Below are 9,392 nucleotides of genomic sequence, written 5' to 3'. Positions count from 1 at the left end.
GAAATGTTTAATAAACACAGTTTCCCCCTCCTCTTTTTTTTAGTAACAACTGTTAAAGAAAAACCCTGACGAAGGCTCTGCCGAAACGCGTTGGTAGATGACCATCTTGACCAATGTTCAGAGATTGGTTATTATGATATCATCCTTACTCAAACTCTTGGATCTACATATTAGATTGTATTGAGTGTTTAACAATTGAAAACGATGGTCTAAGTACGGCTGTAGTTCAAAGTAGGGTCTCCTGGTGTGTACTATTTGGTGGTTCAATATAAAAATGTCTTTTAAGTATAATCATGCTTGAATTCAACATTGTTCATATGCTGTTTTATCTTATGTAAATAGCTGCTTTGTTTGTCAAATGCCTTAATAATGAACCCAATAAGATATCAAAATAATAAATCAAAAATATATTTTTTATAATTGAGTCTGTGCATTTCGATTGTAATAGAGGGAGCCAGCTTGTGAGTTTCTGACACAAAGATTATTCAGCACTGAGCCCGGTGCAACTTGTTTCCCAATAATATAGCTATAATCAGTACCATAACATGTGCATTAATTTGTCGGTGACTCAGACTTCCTCTCAGAATCTGGAGAATATAAGGGCTTGCCAAGGAGACAATCTCAGACTCAGAATCAGACACATTCTGTGACATGAACTAATTCAGGAAGAAATCAATTGTTTTCAAATTCACTGAATGATTCAAGCCTGCTCCATGAGATGGCAGATCTGCAGGAGATCCCACTCAAAGAAACAGTATCCAATTCATCTTCTACATTCGGGAATAAAAAAAATAATCAAACAAACAGTTCAGGTTTGCATGAGGTTATACATGAGACATTTGCTCCTCTGGTTTATCCAGTCCTACAGGTAATTGCAATAATTTTGACCAAAATAGCAGAAGCGATACATTGTCAATCAGTCTGCTGCAATGAACAAATACCTTTATTAAAGGATATAAAAACGAGCTCCACATTGTGCGTAACCTCCAAGGGAACCTCCTAAAAAATCAGAAACCTTTGGAAAAGCTGGAATCTCACCTTTCTAATCTGATGAGATTGGATGATATCGTCAATCTACTACAATTGTTACTGGAAAAACGCCATTTAAGTGAATCTGATGTTCTACGATCTGATGAGAATGGATGATATCGTCAATCTATTACAATTGTTGCTGGAAAACCGCCATCTAAGTGAATCTGATGTTCTACGATCTGATGAGATTGGATGATATCGTCAATCTATTACAATTGCTACTGGAAATCGCCATCTAAGTGAATCTGATGTTTTACGATCTGATTAGATTGGATGATATCGTCATTCTATTACAATTGTTACTGGAAAAAGCCATCTAAGTGAATCTGATGTTCTACGATTTGAACCATTTAAATCATAATCTGAGTCAATTGGAAAGGTCAAGCAACACGCTGGTAAAGCGATTAATAACAGGATTCAATCCAATTTATAATGTGAATCCAACGAACATCTATCCCTAAACCAATATCAAATTGAGAGGGAAGATACATGGGACCAAGAGCTAATAACTGCTGATGCAGATTACAAAGAAGTCACAACCGTCCCCTCACTGTGTGTGAACAAGGATGACTTTCGGCCGTACAATAGCAAACGTTGCCTACATTCTAGCAATTCCCAGGCAGAACATACTGATCTAAAAAACTAAAGTAACATTTTCTCCGATACTGAATCAAAAAGGAGAGGCTTTAATAAATAACTATACTTTAGATGTCGAGCTTGATAATAATGTGGATGACAATGCCAGTGGGCCTACCGAATATGCCAAATCCATAATAATCAACAGCACTTACTTCTAGCAGTAAGCACAATGTCTCAGGAGACCTCTACTTTGGATTCTTTCAATACTAAATATCACAGGGCTGAAGAAACCACAATTATTGCCAAGTCTATAGCGGATGGTTTTACATGTTTAGCAAAGTACTCTCTAGTGTAGCTTCAGCTACTGGCATGACTACTAATCAGTTGTCAAGTTTGTAGAATCATCCTCAGCCACAACAAATATGGGCTGAAAGCAAGGAACAAAAAACAACGCTCAACTAGGAACGACAAATCACCCCGAGTATTGGCAAGCAACCCTTTATCACCTCAATGTATTCCTAATATTATACTAACCTCTACTGCAAACTGGGCTAAAGATATACCGACCTTGGATTTTATTCAAGAATATGTTTCACAAGGGTTGTATGACCTCCTGAATCATTAAATATTTTCAAATTCTTACATCATTTTCTAGAATTTATGGATATAACCTCTGTGGACTTGTTAAGTGTACGATTTATTCAAAAAAGTTAATAATCAAATCGTGGTCACAAGAACCATTTGGGCAAATGAACTAATTACACAACCGTTCTAGCACAAGAGGCCAAGCTCGCATTAAGAGGCATTGTATTATCGAAACCAATAACATTAAAATATCCATCTATATAACAAGAGACATTTGCACATCACAGGCCTATCAGTAAAAGAAGCCATTTTTGAGGTGCTACTGTACTTAATCTAGGGATTAATGTTGTCAAACGTCCGAAGGCTGAACATGCAGTTAGTGTTGTTAATCTGTCAATACACCATCTTTCTCAGATTATGACTTTACCAATTTATTCCCAGTCAAGTGAGATCTAGAAATATACCCTTATTTGAAAAGATGCTCATTTGTTCTTGGAATATCGCATGGATTGAAAGGCATTTAAACTTTGGTGGGGTAGGATTTGATAACATTTCTAAATCAATATGAACTAATCGGTTTCCAGAAAACCTGGCTTACAAAACCTTCCAAATTAATTTCACACGAAATTTGAGCTATTGCAGATTCCATGGGGACACCCATCGGGTGGGCTCGCAATATTAGTGCATCCTAGTATTAATTTGAAAAGCTCTGTTATTAAGACAAAAATTGATTGCCTGCTAATAACTGTCTTAGAGGAGACTAGACATCAACGAATCATGACGTGGAATGTCAACGGACTGGGTAACAAAATAAAGAGAGTGATGGTCCTCCAATTTATTAGACGCCATGCTCCGGACCTAGACCTCCTACAAGAGACGCACTTAGTGGGTAACTGTTGTCGTGCACTTCAATGGGGGGGTATAAATTAATGATCCATGCCGGTTTCACCTCTGGTTCCTGGGGGACAGGCATCCTTGTTAAGAAGACCCTGGCATTAACACTCACAAACACATGGGCTGACCCACAGGGGAGATTTGCAGTCCTAGAGGCGACACTTGAATATAATCTCCGCTTACCTTCTGCCAGCACTGGGTGGGGAGGCTCTGCGAGTCCTAGGCAAGATCATGCTGGACCACCCCAGAGTACATTGATAATAGGGGGTGACTTCAACCTGACAATGAACGACCAACTAGATAGACACCCCCAGAGACGCTCCCACAAGCCAGGGTCTGACCTGGTGAACTTTACACAAGCAATGGGACTCGAGGACCTCTGGCGCTTACAATACCCTGCCACTCCCCACTTCACACACTACTCTAATACCCATAAAAGTATGTCCCGCATTGTTTATTTTTTCTGCCCTTCGGTGGATGTGGGGTATCTTCGAGACATGCGGGGACTTCCCCGAGGTATTTCCGACCACTCCTCCCTTAGTGTTGACCTCACCTACCACCAACAATTCACACGCGGACCGATTGTTATTAGCCCATGGATTCTGAAGATCCCAGACATCAAGGATGACTTGATTGACATACTGACTTCTACTTCTCTGAGAACGTTGGTTCTGTACCATCAGCGATTACGATATGGGAGGCCTACAAAGCCGTCCTTAAAGGAAGGGCATTGGCCCTCAAAATAGGTTATGTGCGCAAACACAATGAACAAGTGACCCAAGCCGAAGCTGATTTGCTTTGCCTTGAATCCGCCCATAATGCTGACCCCTCTGATGACTCGGCCCGTAGGCTCCTAACGAAACAACTGGAGTACAGGGCACTGGCCTCGGAGCTGTCGCAGGCCCGGCTCCTCCACACCCGCCACAGAATCTACGAACTAGGAGATCGCGCTGGTAAAATGCTGGCGTGGTTGGAACATCGTGAACAGGGATCGAAATGGGTCCCTGTTGCTTATCCGTTCCGATAATTTTCGTGTCACAGACCCTCAGGGAGTGGCCGAAACTTTCGTCGACCACCTCAAACAGGTCTATACGGCCAGGGCCCAGTATACCGCCGAAGATTCTCGGCAACTTTTAGAAGAGATGCACCAACCCACTATATCCGAGGCAGAGGGAGAGGTGTTAGACGCGGAGCTCACGTTGGAGGAAGTCAATAACGCCATCTTTGCGATTAAATCCGGTAAGGGCATGGGTCCCAATGGAATCCCGATCGAATTCCTGAAGGCCACAGCCCTGGGTATAACTCCCCACCTGAAAAATATGTTCGAGGAGAGACGCGAGAATGGCTCTCTACCGCTCGACCAGAGATTGGCCTCCATAGTTGTCCTTCCCAAACCGAATAAGCCGCCCACAGACTGTGGCTCTTACAGGCCGATTTCGCTAATCATCTCTGAGGCCAAGGTCCTGGCCAAACTCCTGGCGACCAGGCTTCTCACGGTCCTTCCATCACTAATCCACGCCGACCAGTCGGGATTCCTCCCAGACCGCAATACGGCCTTGAATCTCCACAGAGTCAATAACGTATTATGTAGAATGCCGTTTATACAGGAGGAGGCCGCGATCCTCTCACTTGACGCCACGATGGCGTTCGACTCAATCGAATGGACTTACCTCTTCGCAGTCTTGGCATGGTTTGGCTTTGGCATTAAGTTCATACAATGGGTCCGGTTGTTGTACACCGACCTAATGGGACAGGTACGAGTTAACAACCATACCTCCAGGCAATTTCCGCCACATAGAGGGACCAGACAGGGCTGCCCCCTGTCACCGCTGCTGTTTGCCCTCACTCTGGAACCGCTGGCTCACTGGATCAGTTCAGACGCCTCCATACGGGGCCTTAAATGGACCGACGACGTTACCGACAAAATCTCCCTATATGCGGATGACATCTTGGTTTACATGGCATCCCGACATCTTCCATTAACAGCCTATTCCATGTTGTTACGAACTTCAGGAAATATTCCGGCTACTCAATCAACTGGTCAAAGTCAGTCCTATACTTACTACACGGCCCCCCACCCATTCTGCCCGAGGCTACTCCATTCCCCTGGCACTCGACGGTTTCAAATACCTCGGGATCTTCGTTACTCCAGACCTCAATTTTTTTTACGACCATAACCTAAAAGGTCAACTGCAACGACTGCATGGTGACATCTCTCACTGGAGGTCGCTGCTGCTGTCCCTCTCAGGTAGGGCCGCCCTATTAAAAATGCTAGCACTCCCGCGCTTTTTATATGCTTTCCAAAACTGCCCTTTTCCCATTACAGATTCCTTTTTTACCGCGCTGGAAGGAGACATGCGCCTGCTACTGTGGGACAGCAGGGCTCCTCGCATCGCTCTCCGTAAACTCACCAAGGGATGGTATGACAGTGGCATTGCTCTGCCCAACATGCGCCTATACTATTGGGCATCCCAGCTGGTGGCCACCAATTTTTGGATCCACGGTTCACCCACGAACCCAGCATTCTATTTGGAGAGATACCAGACGGGACGTGAGGATTACTTGGGGGCACTATACAGTAGACCCGTTCGCAACCGCTATGTAGGTCCAATGCGCCAGACGGCGACCATATGGCACCGGGCCACAAAACGCCTGGGATGGTCCAACAGGTTTACCAAGGCCACTCCCCTCTGGTCCTCTCAGGCCCTTGGCTCCCTATGTTTCCACTTGGGCTTTGACAAATGGGACACCATTGGCATATCCACCTTGGGAGACTTGCTACACAAGGGGACGTCCTATCCTTGTCTGATCTCCAAAAGAAACATGCACTTACACAGGGGGAGGCCTTTCGATACCTCCAGATCAGGCATGCCATCCTTACCCGACCTCCCTTCCCTCCCCGAGGCTTCACCCCTCGAAGACAGATTACTCTCGGAGCCCCTTCTAACGAAGGCTATCTCCTGCACGTTCCGCAAGCTCTGTAATAATCTACCTGACTCCTTTCAGGCCCTGCATGACAAATGGGAGGGGGATGTGGAACACTTAGAAGAGGAAAATTGGCAAACGGCACTGATGTCCCCTCGGGAATCGGCAATTAGTCTCTGTTTCCGCTTGATACAACTCAAAATCCTACACAGGACATACATGTCCAGTCCCCTACCGGCTAGACTTGGCAGACGCCCGAATGACTTATGCCTGCGGGGCTGCGGCTTAACTGGTACTTTCTATCACACCCTATGGGAATGCCCCGTAATTCAACTCCTGTGGACCAGAGCCACCAAGAAAATGGCGGAGGCACTGGGGAAACAGATCCCAATGACACCTAAGGGAGGGATCCTCAATGTCTGGGAGGCAACAGATCTGACAGAGATAGAACATCAATGGTTGGCCCTCGGCTGTCTCCTCATAAAACGCTCGATAGCTATGAAATGGGGCTCATGGAATGCTTATAGGGGTGAAATCTGTAGCTCTCCCACCACGGACATGGCCATGGACAGGTTGAGAACTGTGCATTGAGACCCAAATTGATATGTATTGATTATTATTCTATTGTGTGTTATGTCCCTTTCTGTCATTGGACGTTTTGTAAGATTGTATGTGCTTTGATTTAGGTTTGCGACGTTAATTACCAGAATTGATTCTGAATGTCCCGATGCTTGTACTATGGTCACATTTTATGCCTTTGTGATTCTCTGTTGCTGAATGTGCTCTGATTTTTTTTCTTTTCAATAAAATTTTAATTAAAAAAAAAATTATGAAAAACAAACTGAATTCCAAGTAGCGGTGGATGAACTGCAATCAATTCTTGACCAGAAAGCCTCATTGATGATAATCATAACAAGGGACTTTAATAATAATGTATTATTCAACCGTCGGTCTTCTCCCCCTTGATCAATATTCCCCCGATTGTTTCCTATGCTGCTTAAGGCTCAGCTTCTTTTTACCCTGGACACCCCCAATGCTTTCAGCAGATTTAAGTCATGTCTGATTGCAGTCTTCCAATGGATGCAGCACAGTAACGTTCAGTGCAATGCTAATTAAACAGAGATCCTTTTATTTGGCATCCCTAAAAGAGTGGGATAGCGAATGCTGGCCCAGTTATATCCCATCCCCACCTGCCCGTGCCCTATTGTGCTCAACTTAGGGGTAAAAAATAGAAGATCAAACTTTACCCCCAAATTGTGGGCGTTGTGGGCTCGCGCTTTGGACTTTTTCAATCCAGAAGACATTTCTGTATCTACTGCCATTGGCAACCTAGAAAACTGTTATACAGGCTCTCATTTACTCTAGGCTTGATTATGCCCATGCTTTTTATTTATTGGGGCCTGCCGGCTTACCAGCTTAAGAGACTGCAGTTGGTTCAGAATGCTGCTGTTCGGCTACTAGTGAAGGTTCCCCGGGGGGCGCACATCCACCATCGTCTTAAGGAGCTGCATTGGTTGTCAATCAAGGAGAGGATATGGTTTAAAGGCCTTCTTGTGGCCCAAAGAGCTTTTCACCAGACTGGCCCTGCACATGTTTCCAAGAGGCTTATCCCTCATCACCCGGTGAGAACCCTGCGCTCCTCTGGCGACCTTTTGGTAACAGTTCCTGAAATAAAAAGGAAAAGATGGGGTGACACTTTAATTTCATACCTAGATGCCATGGCCTGGAGCGCTCTCCACTCGCATTTACATGCCATGGAGGACGAACACTGTTTCAGGCGAAGTTTGAAAATGTGGCTATTCCTCTCAGTATTTCAGTAGGATGTTTTTCTGCAAGGATGGTCACTTAATCTGCTTAGCGTTAGGACACTTTCAGAGTAGCTGTGCACTTTAAATAATAAAGAAGGATTTATATTGTTCCTCTTTTAGACTACAGTTCTTTTCGATTGTGTCAAGATAATCAATAGCTCCAACACCCGAAAGTGATCACAATCCACAACAGATAACCTTGGTGTTAGAAATGGGGGTCTGTAGTTGGCAGAGGTAGGTACCTTTGTCCAAGTAGGGACCCTTTTTCCTAGTCAGGGTAAGGGGGATACACTCCTTAAATAACCCCTGCTAACCCCCTTGGTAGCTTGGCACAAGCAGTCAGGCTTATTCTAGAAGCAGTGTGTAAAGCATTTTCACATAACTAACAGTAATACAGTGAAAACACTATAAAAGGACACCACACCAGTTTATAAAAATATTCAATATATTTATATATCTGAAACAAGACCAAAAACTATACAAATCCACAATACAGTACTTAAAAAGGTATACTTTGCAAGACTACTTGAAAAATACAGTTCCTTGAAGGCGGTAGCTCCATCTGGGGCTTCCACGGCGTCGTGAACAACAAATCCAAACAGTTCTGACTGACCACGGTGTCGCGGGCCAGCTACGCTGTCTGGAAGACCTGCAAGACAGTACCTTTTAGAAATGTAGGGCATTGGCGACCGCTCGTTGAGCTCTGATGAGCCAGCATCAGTTCCGGAAGTTGGTGCAGGAGTCGTTGGGCCCTTGGAGTCACATGCGTGGCAGATCAAACTCCTTGAGTTTGAAGTCGGGAAAGCCGCTGTCGGCAGGCGTCGGGTGCTGCGGTGCCCTCAGGTCATGTTGCAGGCAGCAGCTCCGTGACGGTTGGCTAGCGGAGTCGGTGAGACCAGGACTGCGGTACGAAGTGATGCAGTGCACGTCACGGTGCTGGCAGGTCACGGTGCAAGCAGCAGCGTCGTTGTTGCTGAATCGGTGTCATCAGCTGACGAACTGGAGTCGATGGTGCCGGTGGGCTAAGGCTGCGGTGTGGGAAGAGGACGGTGCGTCCCATAACTTACGAGCAGTGCCCTTGAACCTCAGTGCAAGCTGCGATGGCGCAGAGCGGCGTCATCGGGGATACCAGGACAATGGCATGAAGCGAGGCGGTGCAGAGTGTGGTGCCCACAGGTTGCGGTGCAAGCAGCGGGTCGGTGGCAGTGGCAGGTGGTGTCGTCGCTGAGACCAGGGTGGCGGTGAAAAGTGTGGAGGTGCCCTCTGTTGTGACTTCAGGACAAAGAGTTGACAGCAGCATTGTAGAGGGCGTCAGGCTGCTTTTTCTTCTGTTGCCGCACTAAACACACAGTCCCCAGTGCTGATGGCAGAATAACTTGAAGTCTTTGCTGTTCCTGTGACTCTTGAACAGGGGGCATGCTCTACCTCAAGCCATTGGAGGAACTCAATAAAGAAGTTGCAGAAAGTTCAGTCCAGTGCTTTCACTGCCCAAGACAGAAGCAGCCACTGCAGGCCAACACAGCAAAGCGCTCAGCAAAGTTGTAGTTCTTCCTCACAGCTTCTCCAGCT

The sequence above is a fragment of the Lissotriton helveticus genome, chromosome 7 (assembly GCF_964261635.1).
Source record: "Lissotriton helveticus chromosome 7, aLisHel1.1, whole genome shotgun sequence".
Classification (NCBI taxonomy): domain Eukaryota; kingdom Metazoa; phylum Chordata; class Amphibia; order Caudata; family Salamandridae; genus Lissotriton; species Lissotriton helveticus.
The sequence above is the reverse complement of the archived record's forward strand: the minus strand, read 5'-3'. Positions refer to the sequence as shown.